The sequence below is a fragment of the Vulpes vulpes genome, chromosome 14 (genome assembly GCF_048418805.1).
Source record: "Vulpes vulpes isolate BD-2025 chromosome 14, VulVul3, whole genome shotgun sequence".
Lineage (NCBI taxonomy): Eukaryota > Metazoa > Chordata > Mammalia > Carnivora > Canidae > Vulpes > Vulpes vulpes.
In genome coordinates, this window is record NC_132793.1 from 89605395 (window position 1) to 89623628 (window position 18234).

The 18234-nt window shown below is 38.7% G+C and overlaps 1 protein-coding gene across 4 annotated transcripts in view; it reads left to right on the forward strand.

The window, feature by feature from the left end:
- Nucleotides 1-18234, forward strand: part of TTC23 (tetratricopeptide repeat domain 23) — a 96547-nt gene that overhangs the window by 28854 nt on the left and 49459 nt on the right. The gene's annotated exons all lie outside the window — the stretch shown is intronic.

The window sequence follows — 18234 nt, forward strand, 5'->3', positions numbered from 1 at the left end:
AAAACTGGCTTTTCATCAAAACTTGAATGTTTGTCATAACAGAGCAGTATCACTCCCAAATTTAAGAGAAATGCACACATGCGTTCACAAAAGACACAGCCAAGAATGTCCAGGCTACTATTTGTAATAGCCAAGAATCAGAAACCACCCAACTGTTCATCAGAAGCAGAATACATGAAATTGTGATCTGTTCTTACAAAGAAAATGATCAGACTATTCCTTGGCTAATCATCGTGGATGACTCTCACAAACCTGAGGCATAGTGCACGAAGCCACACCCAAGGGAATTCATAGGTAATGATTCCATTTATGTAATGAGAGGAGGAAGAGAGTAATCTCTGAGAGGGCCTGCCAGTCTAGAATTTCTTCCTGCCCAGAAGTAGGTATTCTGCTTGCACAGTAAGACAGGAAATAAGCAAATCAGAGGTCCAAGATCTGATATTTTCTGCATCCGTTGAAACCTAATAATGTTATGAGAACTCGGTGTCCAGCCCTGTTGCTGCAAAAAAGAGGGTAAACCATCCTCTGCCAGAGTGTGGCCCCTCCTCTAATTCTTTCCAAATTAGCAGTACCCAATCTTGCCAGCAGATGGCGTGCCTCGTACACATCTGCGAGAATACCCAGCAAGAGTGGAAGGGAATGTTCCCAGCTGTCCTGCAAAGTTACTTTGTGTTTAGCTGAGTTGTTCTAAACTGCCACTTCTTTACGTCCTGGTTCTTCACAGTGTCATAGTCACTGGAACTTGCATGTTTAAACTGCATAGTTTTCTTTTGATCACTCTGCTTCGTTTCCTCCTTGAATTGTGAATATTTTGCCCAAACGGGTCTGTTTTAGAAACTTTACGAGGCTTTGTTTTTGTACATTTCTATTTATGTTCACAACCACAAGGGCCTTTTCTTTTTCCAGGTCTTGGTAGTACAAGACCAGGATGATTTTTCACGCCGCTCTCACGGGATTTGTGTTCCTCTTAAAAGGGTATCTTTCATGCATCCTCTTCCTCCTTCTGCCTCGCCTTTTATGGTGCCCATCAGGCCAAGCCAGTTCTTTTCTCCTTGAGCTGACAGATAAATGCTGCCGGGTGACTCATGCTCCATGCCTTCTATCCCTAAGTGTGGGCTGAAGCTTTGTCCCTTCTACCTGCCCTCCTTTTTCCAGTACTACTATCTATTCACTAATTATTAATTAACTTTGGAGGGTAAATCCAAAACACGTTCCTGCGCACCCCCTTGCTTTTTTACGTGTGATAAACTCACTAGTGAAAATGGATAACTGCTTCCCCTGTCTTATGAATTATTTTCTACCCTGGTTATTGCTGCTCCAGAATGTGTGACCTGTCAAGGCTCTCCCTAGGACTGTGTGACGTGTCATCTTTGGAGTCTTCCACAGCTAGCTCAGTGAGCACGTGGCCTGGCGTTGCTGTGCTGACTAGCTCTCAGCGTACTTGTGATAACTAGAGCATCAACAGGGTATCTCCTATATCTCGAAGGAATGTGACATTGTGTGTAGCCAGCAGTGTGGGCTTTAGAGTCGGGTAGCCCCATATTCAAATCAGCACCCATTCTACCCTCCCAGCTGTAAGACTGTGGGCAAATCCCCTACTCTTCTCTCCTGTTAAGGTGGGAATGATCAGAACTCCAAGGTTTGCTGTGGTGATGAAATAGACCCCACATTAAAGCATCGGGGTACATGGTAAACCCCTTTTTAAAATATTTTATTTATTTATTTTTGTTTATTATTTTTTTTTTTTAGAGAGAGTGCTCATGCACATACCAGCAGGGGAAGGGGAGGCTGGTGGGGGGAGGAGAGGTTGGGGGGGGCAGGAGGAGGGACAGAGGGAGAGAAGAGAGAGAATGCTAAGGAGGCAACATGGCCAGCATGGAGGGGAAGTAGGGCTGCATCTCATGACCTTGAGATCATGACCCAAGCTGAAATCAAGAGTTGGTCACCCAACCGATTGAGCCATCCAGATGCCCCACGATTTTTTTTTAAGTAATATCTACACCCACCATGGGACTCGAACTTGTGATCCCAAAATCAGGACTCACATGCTCTACAGACCGAGCAGTCAGGCACTCCGGTAGACCCTTTTTAAAAAGTAGTTATTATTATAGTTACTATCCATTTAAACATTTCTTTTTTGTATGGTTTCACCCTGGAAATGGTTTGATTTTAAAGCATGTGCTTATACCGCATGCTAAGATTCTGTACTTCAGGAATGCCCCTAGCATGCAATATTCTCTTCTATTCTTGTCCTGTGACTTGGGAAAAGCTAAGCACTCCCTGTCTTTGCTTTTGTGAACCGCTTAAGCTAAAATTGATAGTCTTATGTTTTCATTTTTAAGCTTGCCTTTGTTTCTTTGTCTTGCTTCTACTTGATCCATTATGGTGGTAAGATTTGGAAAGTGAGTCTAACATAAGGTTTCCCAAGAGGAAAGGAGATAAGGAATGTTTCTCCCTTGGCTGATACTTCCTGGAAAGAGGTAGAAGGTAATGGAATAAACGATGGGGCAACGTGTCTATCTACCTGCTGCTACCTCACTGGGATGCTAAAATTCGACTTAGTTCAGGTGCTTCCCCTTAAAGCATTCACCAATGGCTTTTATTGAGAATTTTTGATACTTCAGTAATCACAAAATTTACTATTTTGCTTTTAGATCTACAGTGTTCAGGGGCACTTGAGCGGCTCAGGAGTTGAGCATCTGTCTTTGACTCAGGTCATGGTTCTGGGGTTCTGGGATCAAGTCCCACATCAGGCTCCCCATAGGGAGCCTGCTTCTCCCTCTGCCTATGTCTCTGCCTCTCTCTGTGTGTCCCCATGAGTAAATAAAGAAAATCTTAAAAAAAAAAAAAAAAAAAAAGATCCTACAGTATTCAAACTAGTAATCTCCAAATCTTGCTTTCAGGACTCAGGTTTTTTTTTGGTTTGTTTGTTTTGTTTTGTTTTGTTTTGTTTTTTAAGTTCATACCACCTGGAGGTCCTTGGTGTCTAAGCTTGTACCTCTGTAGATGTGTTTCTTTAAAGAATCATCTTCTCTGCCTCTCTTTTTTGGGGTATAAAGGCTCTGATGAATGCTTGTGTATTCCAAGCCCTGCTTCTTCCTCTCCTCCTCTGGGAAATGCCCTGCTTTTCTCCAGAAGAGATATTTCTCCTGTCAGCTCCTCCCATGGGACACTATTTGTCTGGCATGCCTTATGCTCGCTTAACAAAGAAGGAAATGATTTATTTTTTTCTGGTGCTCTTCTTCATCCAATGTTACTTTGATTAAAGAAATGCTCTTCCCTTACACACAATCTGATTTTCTAAAAATCAGGTTTTTTTAATGTGAAGAAGTATGCCCCAACCATGGCACAGATTACCTTCGTATACTTTATCTGATTTCTATTCCTTGAATCTCCTAAAGCTTTAAATTTCAGAGCACTATATTTTTGTCTTTCCCTTTCTAACACTACAGGGTTATAATACACATTTCCTTTAAAAACTACAAATAATAACAATGGTTTTAGATAACCACACCAGCTACTAACTCTTGGCTACCTTCTGGGTCAGGCTGTTGTGAAGCGCCTTTTAGACCTTGTCTCCTTTAGTCCTATGGGCTGGGTGCTCTTTGTAGTACCATTTTCAAATGGAGCAACCAAGGAGAAGGAAGGGAGGTCATTCCCCAGGGTCATATCGCTGGGAACACAGCCAGTTCTACCAAACTCGAGTGTCTGGGCTCCTTACCATGGCACAGATACATTCGCTGGTGCAGAATGAAGACCTGACAATACCCTCTACAGAGCAAAGCCTTTCCTGTGTGTGCCATAGGGTAGATAAAGAGACCCACGTGTAAGCCTTTTCTCACTTTGACTGTAGAAAATCCCACTTGTCTTTTTTCTGGATTGATTTCTCATCAGATTTCGATTATCAGGAACCTTCCCACAAAGGCTTTGCTTTTCATTGTTGCTCCATATTCTTGCCAAATTCCAGAGCTTTTATTTTTTTAAAGATTTTATTTATTTATTTATTTATTTATTTATTTATTTATTTATTTATCTGAGAGAGAGGGAGCATGAGTGGAGGGAGAGGCAGATGCAGAGTGAGAGGGAGAAGCAGACTCCCCGATGAGCAAGGAGCCTGATGCGGGACTCAATCTCAGGATCCTGGGCTCAGTCCCAGCACTCAGGGATCATGACCTCAGCTGAAGGCAGCCGCTTAATGAACTGAGCCACCTAGACACTCCCAAATTCCAGAGCTTTTAAAAAGAAACTGTTGTTTTAGTAATACCAGAGAGATTGCATTTGTTTGTGGCCTGTTAAAACAAGTCTCCATCTCTGTGAGATCTTCTGAAGCCCATCTGAAATGAGATAGTGTCTCATCACGTGCTCTGGAGAATTACTGTGGATGTATTTTCATTCAATAAAATATGTTGTGGTTGAAGTTGTGAACCTGCCAAATTAACATACTGCCACATTCTGTTGTTCAAAACTCTCTATCTTTTTATCTGTCTGGTGTTTCCTGAAGCTGCCTAAACATTTTATGGGCACACTAGACAATAAATCCTCAAAGCATTCCCAGCAGGCAGATAGAAATGGAAAGGAGAAAATGTTGCCATCCCAAACATTACATACAAGCAAATGGAGACAGATGAGATTATCTGAAATTGGCTGATGCTGTGAGTTGGTGGAGGTAAGGCCATCATTTAGGCATTCCCTGATAGAGTGCCCCCTCTGTTCCTTCTTTATTACATATATTGTGAAGCTAAAGTAATTTAATTTTCTATTTTGTCTTTTCTTTTACATGAACAGCATACTCTTGATGAGCTCCGGAAGGCTCATTGTAGATGACATTAGCTTGATAAGTCTCCATTTCTGGCAGTTGTGTGGGTGCCAGGACCCTGGGACAGAGCCCTAGAACAAGCTTCATTCTTTGCACACACTAAACAAGAGAGGGTTTATTTGTTCATCTTTTGAACAGTATAAAAGTATAGATATTGTTACACAAATACATACACACTCCCAAGCTTATGAAATAGGACATTTCAGATACATGGAGGCCTGTTCTGTGTTCTTCCCAATCCCCTTTTCTTACCATCCCCCACATTATAGGCAATTATTATGCTTAATTTAGTGTTTTTCATTCCTTTGAATGTGTATTTATATTATATATATTTCATGTATATATATGTACATGAAAATGTATAGTATCATTTCTCATTTTTAAAACTTTCTATGTGTATTTCCTTCTGTAGCTTGCTTTCCCCCAATTACATTTGTATTTTTGAGAGGTATCCGTGTCACCTGTTGCATGTATCTCTAGTCTCTTCATTTTATTTTAATTTTTATCATGGAGCTTGAACTCACAATCCTGAGATCATGACCTGAGCCAAAATCAAGAGGCAGAGGCTTAACTGACTGAGCCACTATATGCCTTTCTAGTCCTTTCATTTTAAGCCTACACATTGTGTTTTATCCGTCTGACTTACCCCTAACTTAATCATCAGTGTTCACAGAGCAAACATGTAAATTCAATAGGATGAAATTCCAGTTTCACTCTTGTACTGTCTCTTTGGGCACACGTTCAAGATTATCCCTGAGGTCTATGCCCAGGAGTAGAATTGCTTACTTGACAAATACCCGCATTCTCAACTTGACCAAGTTTACCAAACACCAATTTATACTCTTGCCAGTAGGATATGGAAATTCCCCTTACTCTGTACTTTACCAACACTCGATACTGTCACATTTCTTATCTGTGCCAATCATATGATTCCTTTAACTGCATTTCCCTAATAGCGAGGTTGATCATCTTTTCATATGTTTGATGGACATTTGGATATCCTGTTGTTATTTATTTGTATCTTTTACTTATTTTTTAGTTGGACTATTTATATTTTTTCTTAGTAATTTGTAGACATTTTTCATATTTTTGACAAGTTATTTGCTGCTTCCATATATTGTATGTACTCCCAGGGTGTAGTTTGGGCTTTTCACTTTCTTTTTGTGGATTTTTTTATGAATAGGAGTTTTTATTTTTAAGGTGACTGCATTTACCCATCTTTTCTATGCTGATTTATATTTTTTGTATCTTGTTTTAAAAAATCCTTCTCTACCCAAAGTCATGGAATTACTTTTTCTTATATTTTTCTCTCAAACATATCCAAGTTTTGCTTTTTAAATTTAGGCCTCTCTAATCCACTTAGAACTTTCATGTAAATAGTGTGAGTGATCTAATTTTTTACCCTCTGTGGATGACCTAAGTGAGGAGATAAGTTGTTTTAGCTATAAGAGAAAGAAGTACTCAGGGTCTGAAGAATTCAGTAGTTAGAAACTTGAAGCAAATAATAGGCTGAGAAAATCTTTTAAGTTTAGAGTGTTCAGAAATGGCAACAGGTCACTTTCAAGTATGGAAGCCTCTTGTGTGATCACATCCCCTCAGGGTTAGCACCCTGCCAAGTTCAGCTGGCTGGATGTCATGTGATTCGTGATGTGTGTGTGCTTTCATTTGGATATTCTTATATCAGAGGCAAAACTGTAGTCAGTGAAAGTCACGTGTTTGTTCCTGTTGAATTTGCCTGCTTCTGGGTCTCCTCAGCAGATATTCAAATTAAATTTACAGGCAGGGAGATAATAGAAAGTGGGACTTGAATACAGTGTGATTAGAAAAAAAAAATGGTGCTCACATGTCTAAGTAGTGTTCTTCTATTAGGAGGCTGAAGGAAGAGATATTTCTGGCCCTGGAATTGGCAAGCAGGGGTTCCATATTAGTTTGCAAGGTCTTCCATAACAAAGTACCACCAATTAGGTGACTTGAACAACAGAAAGTTCTCTCATAGTGCTGGAGGCTGGAAGTCATAGATAAGTGTTGACAGGATTGGTTCCTTCTAGTGACTGTGAGGGTGGATCTGTTCCAGGCCTCTTTCCCAGCTTATGGTGGGTTCCTAGTAACCTTTGATGTCCATTGGCTTATAGATGCAATACCTCAATCTTGCCTTCATCTTCACATGGCCTTCTCCCTGTATGTATCTTTGTTTCCAAATGCCTTCTTTTGTAAGGACACCAGTCATATTAGATTAGGGATCCCCCCCACTCTAATATGATATATTCTTAACTAACATCTACAACAACCTTATTCCCAAATAAAGGCACATTCTCAAGTGCTGGAGGTGAGGATTTGAACCTAAGAATTTGGATAGGACACAATTCAAACCGTAGTAGGTTCCTACACGGTTTCTTTTATTCCACCTTTTATAAAATGTCAACAACTTCCCCAAGCTTTCATTAGATCAGTAGTCTACAATATTCTTGCTACCAAATCAATGTGAAAACATGTGCTTTTCTTTTGAAGATTTTTGTCCTAAACCTTATTCTGGAATCTATGAAAATTTAGGTATGAACTATGTTGCCTCAGAGTCTCTAAGCTAATGGATTTGTGTTTGTAGGTTGTTTCCTCCTCCCTCCCTCTTCAGCTTCTCCTCCCTCCTTCCATCAGACAGCTAACACCCACTTTGTGTCAGATGCTGCAAGGTGTTGGGATGCCAAGACCAGTGAGGTAGCCTTGGATCCTGCCTTCATAGAGCCCAGCACTCAAGGGATTGGCACCGAGTTACCAGCATGGAGGGTGTTTCCTGAGCAGGGAAGGTTCACAGCTCAAGGAGAGAGCAGTAGGTATTCACAGAGGCACCCAACCTAGCCTGGGATGTCGGGGGAAAGAGCAGGGGTTAAGATGAGAAAGCCTAATACCCAAGCCACCATTTAAGGATGCAGTCACATTCAGGTGCCCACCCTGCACTTGCCTGACCCTGAGAGTGTACCACCTTAAATGGTGTGTCCTAGGTGTCTTTCTGGTCCCACCCTAGTCCTGGCCCTTGTAAGGGAAGCCTTCCTAAAGGAGGAAACTGCTAGGCTAAAACTAAAAGAGGAATAGTAATTAGAATAATGAATGGAAGTTTGCCAGGCAGAGATGGAAGAAGGAACGTCCCAGCTAGAAGGCTTAGCAAACACCCAGAGGAAAGATCCACATGACACAAAGGTGGTGCTGACAGGAGGCTGGCGCCAGATGGGAAGATTTAGGTGACACTCAAGAGTCATCTGAATTCATTAAGTCCAAGGAAACTCGGGTCCCAGCAGAGCCACTGTCATCTCTGTGCTACCTTTGTATGTGGTTAGATAAGTGGATAGAGCCTTTGTGAGAATTGGGAAAGGTGCCATGTCTTCCAGGCAAACCTAGCTTTGTGTCTAAGCACCAGCTCACTAAGCAGAATGTGGACTGGAATGAAATACCCATTTGCCCCCTTGGGCAGATGTCCATCAGAACCTAGGAGCAGGAGTCTGTGGGTGCAAAGCCAGGCCCTGGAGGCAGGAGCTTGAGCTCTTTTGTGCTAGACCAGGACTCCCAAACCATGCCCCAGATGGCCTAGTGGGCAGCACTCAGCGTGGCTGGGGATTGGACTTTCTATTCTAGCCCATCTTTGACACACTGAATTCTGCTCATCTGGATAACTTTAGGGGCTATATGGAACGTACCTTTCTTCTATAACTCACCGGCACTCAAGCTAATTTCCTTAACCACAATTTATTGGCTTGAAACAATCAGCCAAAGGAAAAAGATTCCGGGTTTGTCACCAATGTCTGGATTCTTCCATTTTGCAGAGGTCATAATAGGAAATATATTAACATATTTAAACTCACAGAGTAATTGATTTACCAGAATACAACATTAAGAATAGTTTTCTATGGCTCTTTTCTCCATGAATTTCCTGCTTTCTCATTAGGATTATACTTTTCATAGACCTAGGCATTCCCCCAGGACACCCAGGCTTCGGAGCTCATCAGGAAACATGCTTATAGCCCCGAAAGATTAGAGTGAGGCCAGTAGCTCAATGTCCAATTTATGGCCTCCTTGGGGAATGCCCATTGCTGAGTGTCAGGTGTAGTGGGACCCACAGCATTCTCTGCTCTCCTAATCCTCCACCCTAAAACAGATGAGTAGGATTGCCTAATCATGCAGGACCAATTTAAAGCCAAAGCACACACACCTTTTTCTGACCTGCTTTGTGCTGGTTAGATATGACTGGTTCAAGGATGACATGAAGAGAAAAATATTTTTATTTTTGCTTAACGTTATTACAATTATTTTTTCAACAAAAAAAATACTAGCTCTATGGGTACCACTAAATCTCATCTATATTTAGCTTTGCTTCCAAATGTTCACAAGCTTTTTTATTTTTTTAAGATTTTATTTATTTATTCATGATAGAGAGAGGCAGAGACACAGGCAGAGGGAGAAGCAGGCTCCATGCGGGGAGCCCAATGTAGGACTCGATCCGGGGACTCCAGGACCAAACCCTGGGCCGAAGGCAGGCACTTAAACCGCTGAGCCACCCAGGCTGCCCATTCACAAGCTTTTTTAAGGGACAGATTTATTGAAATATATTCAATGCTTTTCACTATATTAACAAGAGTTATGCAAGTCTTGTCGAAATCATTTTGACTTTTTTATCCCATTAACAGTCTCTATTACCATCTTCTCCTAGCCCCTGATAACTACTAACCCACTGTCTCTCTCTTTGGATTTGTGTATTTGGGATATTTCCTATACATGGAATCATATAATGTATGGCCTTTTGTGACTTGGCCTTTTTTTTTCTTTTTCTTTTTTTAACAGTGTTTTATTAGTTTTAGATGTACAATATAGTGATTCAGCACTTCCATATACACCTGGTGCTCATCGCAAGTGCACTCTTTAATCCCCATCACCTACTTTACCCGTCCCCCACGCAACTCCCCCATAGCAACTATCAGTTTGTTAAGAGTCCTTTTTTTTTTTAAATTAAAAAAATGTTTTTTAAAATTTTAAGTAGGACAGCCTGGGTGGCTCAGAGGTTTAGCGCCATCTTCAGTCCAGGATATGATCCTGGGGACCCAGGATCAAGTGCCACGTCGGGCTCCCTACAGGGATCCTGCTTCTCCCTCTGCCTGTGTCTCTGCCTCTCTCTCTCTCTGTGTGTGTCTCTCATGAATAAATAAATAAAATCTTTAAAAAAATTTTTTAAGTAATCTCTACATCCACCATTGGACTTAAACTTAGAATCTTGAGATTGAGAGTTGTATGCTCTACCCACTGAGCAACCAGCACCTCAAGAGTCTGTTTCTTGATTTGTCTCTCTCTTTTTCCCTTTGTTCATTTGTTTTGTTTCTTAAATTCCATATATGAGTGAAATCATATGATATTTGTCTTTCTCCAACTCACTGATTTTGCTTAGCATTTTCATTATGCTCTCTAGTTCTATCCATGTCACTGCAAATAGCAAGATTTCATTCTTTTTTATGGCTGAATAATATTCTACTGTATAAATATACCACATTTATCAATTAGTGGACATTTGGGCTGCTTCCATAATTTGTCTATTGTAATTAATGCTACTATAAACATAGGGGTGCATGTATCCCTTTGAATTGGTGTATTTGTATTCTTTGGGTTAATACCCAGTAGTGGGATTGCTCGATGGTAGGGTAATTTTATTTTTAACTTTTTGAAGAAACTCCATCACATTTTCTACAGTGGTTATACCAGTTTGCATTTCCACGAGTGTTCCTTTTTTCCCACATCCTCACCAACTCTTGTTTCTTGTGTTGTTGATTTTAGCCATTTTGACAAGTGTGAGGTGGTATCTCATTGTGGTTTTGATTTGTATTTCCCTGTTGATTAATGATGGTGAACATCTTTTTATGTGTCTGTTGGCCATTCATATGTCTTTGGAGAAATGTTTGTTCATGTAATTGGCTTATTCATTTTTTGACTGTTGCATCTTATAAAGTTCTTTATATATTTTGGCTACTAACCCTTTATTGGATATGTCATTTGCAAATATTTTCTCCCATTCCCTAGGTTGCCTTTTAGTTTTGTTGACTGTTTTGATCACTATCCAGAAGTTTTTATTTTGATGCAGTCCCAATAGTTTATTTTTGCTATTGTTTCCCTTTCTTCAGGAGCCATATCTGGAAAGACGTTGCTTTGGCCAATGTCAAAGAAGTTACAGCCTGTGTTTTCTTTTAGGATTTTTTTGGTTTCAGGTTTCACATTTAGATCTTTAATCCGTTTTGAATTTGTTTTTGTGTATGGTGTAAGGTGTAAGAGAGTGGTCCAGTTTCATTCTCTCTCTTTTTTTAAAGATTTATTTATTTTATTGAGAGAGAGAGAGAGCATGCAAGCAGGGGGATGGGTAGAAGAAGGAGGAGAGTCTTAAGCAGACTCTGTAATAAATATGGAGCCCAACTTGGAGCTTGATCCCACAATGCTAATATCATGACCTGAGCCAAAACCAAGAGTCAGACACTGAACTGACTGAGCCATGAAGGTGCCCCAGTTTCGTTCTTTTGCATGTTGCTGTCTCGTTTTCCCAACACTATTTGTTAAAAAGACTGTCTTTTTTCCATTGGATATTCTTTCCTGCTTTGAGAAGATTAATTGACCATATAGCTGTGGGTTTATTTCTGGGTTTTCTATCCTGTTCCATTGATCCATGTGTCTATTTCTGTGCCAGTACCACACTGTTTTGATTACTACAGCTTTTTTTTTTTATAAAGGATTTAAACCTTTTTTTAAAATTTTTATTTATTTATGATAGTCACACACACAGAGAGAGGAGAGAGAGAGGCAGAGACATAGGCAGAGGGAGAAGCAGGCTCCATGCACCGGGAGCCCCTTGGGATTCTATCCCGGATCTCCAGGATCGCGCCCTGGGCCAAAGGCAGGCGCCAAACCGCTGAGTCACTCAGGGATCCGGATTACTACAGCTTTATAATATAACTTTAAGTCTGGAATTGTGATGCCTCCAGCTTTGCTTTTCATTCTCAAGAATGCTTTGGCTATTTGGGGTCTTTTGTGGTTTTATACAAATTTTAGGATTGCTCTTGTTCAGTGCCATTTTGATAGGGACTGCTTTAAATGTGTAGATTGCTCTGGGAATTATAAACATATTAACAATATTGTTCTTCCAATCCATGAGCATGGAATGTCTTTCCATTTCTTTGTGTTGTCTTCAGTTCCTTTCATCTATAGTTTTCAAGTATAAGTCTTTCATTTCTTTGGTTGGGTTTATCTCTCGGTATTTATTATTTTTGGTGCAGTTGTGAATGGGACTGTTAATTTCTATTTCTGCTGCTTCATTATTGGTGTATAGAAATGCAACACATTTCTGTACATTGATTTTGTATCCTGCGACTTTACTGAATTTGTCAGTTCTAGCAGTTTTTTGATGTAGTCTTTGGGTTTTCTATATAATGTTATCATGTCATCTGCAAATAGTGCAAGTTTTACTCCTTCCCTACTGATTTGGATACCTTTTGTTTCTTTTTGTTGTCTACTGCGGCTAGGACTTCCAGTGCTGGGTTAAATAAAAGTGGTGAGAGTGGACATCCTTGTCTGTTTCCTGACCTTGGGGAAAAAAAGCTCTCAGTTTTTTTCCATTAATGATGATCCTAACTGGGTTTTTCATATATGGCCTTTATTGTATTGAGCTCTGTTCCCTCTAAACCTGCTTTGTTGATTATTTTTATCATGAGTGGATGTTGTACTTTGTCAAATGTTTTCTTCTGAATCTATTGAAATTATCATCTGGTTCTTATCCATTCTTATTGATGTGATGTATCGTATTGATTGATATGCAAATATTGAATCACTCTTGCAGCCCAGGAATAAATCCTACTTAATTGTGGTGAATGACTTTTTAACATATTGTTGGATTTGGTTTTCTAGTGTTTTGTTGAGGATTTTTGCATCTATGTTCATCAGGGATATTGGCCTATAGTTCTCTTTTATAGTGGCGTCTTTGATTTTGATATCAGGGTAATGCTGGCCTTGTAAAATGAATTTGGAAGTTTTCCCTCCTTTTCTATTCTTTGGAATCGTTTTTATAAAGATTTTATTCATTTATCCATGAGAGACACACAGAGAGAGGCAGAGACATAGGCAGAGGGAGAAGCAGGCTCCTTGTGGGGAGCCTGATATGGGACTTGATCCCAACACCCCAGGATCATGTCCTGAGCCAAAGGCAGACACTCAATCACTGAGCCACCCAGACGTCCCTATTTTTTTGGAATAGTTTGAGAAGAATAGGTATTAACTTTTCTTTAAATATATGGTAGAATTCACCTGTGAAGCCATCTGGTCCTGGACTTTTGTTTATTGGGAGTTTTTTGATTACTGATTCAGTTTCTTTGCTGGTTATTGGTCTGTTCAAATTTTCTATTTCTTTCTGTTTCAGTTTTAGTAATTTATGTGTTTCTAGGAACTTATCCATTTCTTCTAGGTTGTCCAACTTGTTGGCATATAGTTTTTCATAATACTCTCTTGTAATTATTTGTATTTATTCACAATTGTAATTTTATTTATTTGAGTCCTTTCTCTTTTTTTCTTGATAAGTCTGGCTAGAAGTTTATCAATTTTATTGATTTTTTTCAAAGAAACAGTTCCTAGTTTCATTGATCTGTTCTGTTATTTTTTAAAATTTCTATATCATTAATTTCTGCTCTAATCTTTATTATTTCCTTCCTTCTGCTGGTTTTTAGTTTTGTTTGTTGTTCTTTTTCTAGTTCCTTTAGGCATAAGGTTAGGTTAGGTTGTATGTGACTGGTCTTTTTTTCATACTTTTTTCAAAGTTCATCCATACTTTAAGGTTTATCAGTACTTCTTTTTGATGCTTGAGTAATATTTCACTTCATGGATATACCATATTTTATTTACTCATTGCTCAGAATGGATATTCCTTAGGGGACGTTAGGTTGTTTGTGCTTTTTGAGTCTTATGAGTAGTGCTGTTACTAACATTGTGTACAAGTTTTTATGTGGATATATGTCTTCATTTCTTTTGGGCATTTATGTAGGAGTTGAATTGCTGGGTCATACTGTAATTCTATGTTTAAACTTTTGAGAATAAACAAACAAACAAACAAACAAACAAACAAACTTTTGAGGAACTGCCACTATTTTCCAAAGTAGCTATACCATTTTATATTCCCTCTAGCAGTACATAAGGGTTGCAATTTTTCCACATCCTTGTCAACACTTGTTACTATCTTTCTTTGTCATTATTATTATTTTTTTAAGATTTTATTTATTTATTCATGAGAGACATAGAGAGAGAGAGGCAGAGACACAGGCAGAGGGAGAAGTAGGCTCCATGCAGAGCCCGACGTGGGACTCCATCTGGGTCTCCTGGATCACGCCCTACGCTGAAGGCAGACGCTAAACCGCTAAACCGCTGAGCCACCCGGCTGCCCGCTTTGTCATTATTATAGCCACTGTCCTACTTGGTGTGAAGTGGCATCTCATTGTAGTTTTGATATGCATCTCCTTGATGATTAATGATAATGAATGTCTCCTTACATGCTTATTGATCATTTGTATATCTTTGGAGAAATGGCTATTTAGAAACTTTGCTCATCTTTAAATTGGGTTGTTTTTTTATTTTGTTGCAGGAGTTATTTATATATTCTGGATGCAAGTCCCTCCTCTGAAATATGATTGGTAAAAATTTTCCACAAACCATTTTTTAAACTTCCTAAATAATACTATTTTTGAAGATGGGTGTCCAATTAAATCTGATATGACACCACTCAACCACTTAAAGTGATGTTACAGCATTTATTGCGACATTTTAATATATGATTAAGTGAAAGTAGCAGGCTCAAAAATGTTTTGATCCTTTTAAAAAATATTCATAAAAAATCATCTGGAAGTATATATATCAAGTTGTACAACACTCAGCTTTGCATGTTGAAAATATATATTATATACATATATTTCTGTATCTTTTCTTTTGATGAGGAATATGTATTTTATAATAAATTATTCTCAAATCTTTTAAAAGCTCAGCTGGATAAGAAAATGCCTGCCTCACTGGCACATGAGTTTGACTGATTATGCTTATTATTTGGACTTTACAAAATCTTAGTGGGTGAGTGTGAGACCATGGTAGAGCTCATTTCAACAGAAGAACAACCCAAGACTGTAGTGCTCAGTTCCATATAGACTAGTGGTTGAGAAGGGTAAAAGGTATGATGATGTATAGGCCAATCTGTATGACATACCAATCTGTATGACTTGCCTCAGTTTGCAAAGCATTTCAGACATTTTCCTTGATTCTCACAACAACCCTATTGGATACCAGTGTTGAGATGAGGAAGCCAGGATTCAGAGACATTTTGTCCTTGCGCAAGGCTCTGTGGCCTTGTCCACAAGGATGCTCAAACTACAGTATAGGGGGTGCCTGAGTGGCTCAGTCAGTCGAGCATCCAACTCTGATGTCGGCTTAGGTCATGATCTCAGGGTCATGAGATAGAGCCTGACCTCAGGCTCCGCACTGGGCGTGGAACCTACTAGAATTCTCGCTCTCCCTCTCTACTGCTTGCAAGGTCTCTCTCTCTCTTAAAAACAAAACAAAAACAAACAAACAAAAAAACCCCTACAAGTTTAGGTTTTATGCTCCTGCTGTAGTACTTATAACTGATGGTCCTGCCTTTCATCCTGTGTTTTGTTTTGTTTTTTATAAATTTGTCTCCAAGGGTCAGGTATCTGAAGGATGACTTTCTGGAGTGATATGCTTTACTTTTGCCTAAGAAAGTAGGTAAATGGCTACAAGTTATCCTCTTACAGACTCTCAAATACTTTTCTTTCATGCTCTATCTCAGGAAAGGAACAATTGTTGTTATATGAATTAACTTGTGCCTTGTTATTGTTTACTTTTTTTTGCATTTATAAGCTTGATTACTAAGCTTTGAGTATTGCTGTCTTTAAAAGCTGTTGCTCATGGGATGCCTGGGTGGCTCAGTGGTTAAGCATCTGCCTTTGGCTCAGGACATGATCTTGGGGTCCTGGAATCAAGTCCTGCATTGGGCTCCCCACAGGGACCCTGCTTCTCCCTCTGCCTATGTCTCTGCCTCCCTCTGTGTCTCTCATGAATAAATAAATAAAAACTTTAAAAAAAAGTTGTTGCTCAAATGAAGTCATCTTGGCATTTGTATTTGCTTTATTACCCTTCTATGATTTTTACAGCAGCCTTGCAAACAAAAGACCTATTATTTCCTTGGCACATGCTTCATTATTTATGAACATGAGAAAGGAAGAAGATGATTTTTTCCCTTTGCTCAAATATTTGTGCCATTGTTAGAGTTTTCTAGGCTAAATTAGAAAAATATCTGAAGTCATTTTGAAAGTGTGTAGCTTTCTCTAGATTCTAGAGCAAAGGTTGGCAAACTTATTCTGTAAAGGCCCAGACTTTGTAGGTGTTTGTTGCAGCTACTCACCTCTGCCATTCTAGTGCAAAAGCAGCCATAGACAAAGTGTAAACAAGTGGGTGTGGCTGTGTGCCAGTAAAACTTTATTTACAAAAATAGCAGATTTGGTGCATAGGCCATAGTTTGCTGACTCCTGTCTTCAATTATTCTGAAACATTTGTCGACCAGGAATCTAATTTTTTGGCTGAGTGATTTGTTATCAGCCATATGTTTCAAAGCCTCTTTCTATCACCAAAGATGCTAATGGGTTTTCTCTTCAAAAACAAAATATGATACTTACAAAGCTAATTATTACTCACTATATCCAAAGCTCAATAAGAGTCAGAAGGCAAGTCCTGTATTACTCAGTCACCTATTTGTCTCTTCCTTTCTAAGATTAAGAGTCACTGCAAGCTACAATCTGGATCCTATTTGGTCTAGGAACATACCCCTGACCTCTTCGCATGTTTTAAACTTCTTTCCAATTATAGAACGTATCCTCATTTATAAGCCATCCAGTCAGGATTTTATTTTACAATGGCTATCTGAACCACAAATCTACAGAATCTTTACTTCTTTCAATCAATTCCTTTTAAATTTATTAAAGAACAAAAATAGTTGTGACAAATTTCCAATGACTGAGTTGAAAACAAGACTTATTTTTGTGTGTGTGTTTCCTTAGTCACTTTCTCACATTATGTCTGTGTTTACCCATAGGTGGTTGAGAATTGTAAGATCTTTCTGTAATAAAGATTCTAGGGCAAAGGGTAACATAGAAAGGGTTCATACCTTTCATGATGAATTTTACATATGAAATTTTTTCATGCAAGAAAAAGTTTCTATTTCTTAATATTTTAGAGAAGATTGTTCTTAAATGTCTGCTATTAGGTTTGCTGAACAAAATATAGGAATATGTATTCTTTTATGTTTTATCCCAAAAAGCTACAAGAATCTTTACCTATAATTTTTAAATTAACATTTTTCTGATGTCGAAGTAATATAATTTCATAGAAGAAAAGATGGGAAATTTGGAAAGCATAAATAAGAAAAGTAAAATCACAACCAACTTCTTAGAGATAACTTGCTAACATTTTACGGTCCATTTAGATAGCTTTTATGCATGTGTGTACATATAGATTAGATAGATTGTTCTCACCTGCATGAGATATACAAAGCATTTTTGTGTTCTGCCTTTTATACACCTTTATTGGTAAGTTTGGATCAACATTAACTTTAATGGCTATGTGGCATTCTACAGTATAGATGTAATCTGCTTGGATGATCTCCTATTTGTGTATTTTAAATGCTTTATACTTTTCCACTATTACAAAGAGTGCTTAGGTAAACATTCTTATACATATCTTCTTGTTCTGCCAGAGAATCTCTTTAAAATAGACTACTAAAATTGCCATTAGCAGAAACATATGTGTACTTATGTATGTATAATTTTGATATAGAAAAGTTTATGCTCAAATTATATTCTTTCTAACAGTTAATGAGAATGCTTTTACCCTCACCAATGCTGGGAAATTTCTATAATTTCTCAACATGTTAGTTATCAGCATCTTGGCATTTTTTATGGTTGCTATTATTGTTCGGTAAGTTATTTTGTGTTTTTTAAACCAACAGCAATGTAGTACTTACTATGGGTTGGAGATGGTTCCAGGTGTTTCGATGAGTATTAACTAATTTAATCTTCATTATAACTCAATAAAGTAGGCACTGTTGTGATTCTTAATTTAGAGATGAGAAAGCTGTTAAGCAACTGGAAGTTCACACATCTGATAGATAGTGGAGGCAGGATTTAAAACTTCTAAAGTCCGTCCTCTTTACCACCATGCCCTGCTGCCTCTTCGGAGAGAACAAAAACTTAGCTGGCTAGGCAGTGAACCTGGACAACAGGGATCAGAGAGCCAAATCCTAACCACTACCTATTTTTCTCACCTACATATTTTCTATTTAATTATTGTAAAAATAATCT